A 916-nucleotide genomic window follows, 5' to 3' on the forward strand; every position below is an offset into this window, starting at 1 on the left:
AAAGCCATTCAAAATATCCACGCCTCTTTTAAGGTCCTTGAAAAGCCATTCAAAATATCCACGCCTCTTTTAAGGTCCTTGAAAATGTCCACGCCTCTTTAAAGGTCCTTGAAAATGTCCACGTCTCTTTAAAGGTCCTTGAAAAGCCATTCAAAATATCCACGCCTCTTTTAAGGTCCTTGAAAATGTCCAAGCCTCTTTTAAGGTCCTTGAAAATGTCCACGCCTCTTTTAAGGTCCTTGAAAATGTTCACGCCTCTTTTAAGGTCCTTGAAAATGTCCACGCCACTTTAAAGGTCCTTGAAAATGTCCACGCCTCTTTTAAGGTCCTTGAAAATGTCCACGCCTCTTTAAAGGTCCTTGAAAATGTCCACGCCTCTTTAAAGGTCCTTGAAAATGTCCACGCCTCTTGTAGGGTTCTTGAAAAGCCCTTAAAAATATCCACGCCTCTTTTAAGGTCCTTGAAAATGTCCACGTCTCTTGTAGGGTTCTTGAAAAGCCCTTTAAAATATCCACGCCTCTTGTAGGGTTCTTGAAAAGCCCTTAAAAATATCCACGCCTCTTTTAAGGTCCTTGAAAATGTCCACGCCTCTTGTAGGGTTCTTGAAAAGCCCTTTAAAATATCCACGCCTCTTGTAGGGTTCTTGAAAAGCCCTTAAAAATATCCACGCCTCTTTTAAGGTCCTTGAAAATGTCCACGCCTCTTGTAGGGTTCTTGAAAAGCCCTTAAAAATATCCACGCCTCTTTTAAGGTCCTTGAAAATGTCCACGCCTCTTGTAGGGTTCTTGAAAAGCCCTTAAAAATATCCACGCCTCTTATAAAGTCCTTTAAAATATCCACGCCTCTTATAAAGTCCTTTAAAATATCCACGCCTCTTATAAAGTCCTTTAAAATATCCACGCCTCTTATAAAGTCC

The sequence above is a fragment of the Musca vetustissima genome, unplaced genomic scaffold (assembly GCF_032173495.1).
Source record: "Musca vetustissima isolate MV318-11 ecotype Yass unplaced genomic scaffold, APGP_CSIRO_Mvet_v1 utg33797, whole genome shotgun sequence".
NCBI lineage: Eukaryota > Metazoa > Arthropoda > Insecta > Diptera > Muscidae > Musca > Musca vetustissima.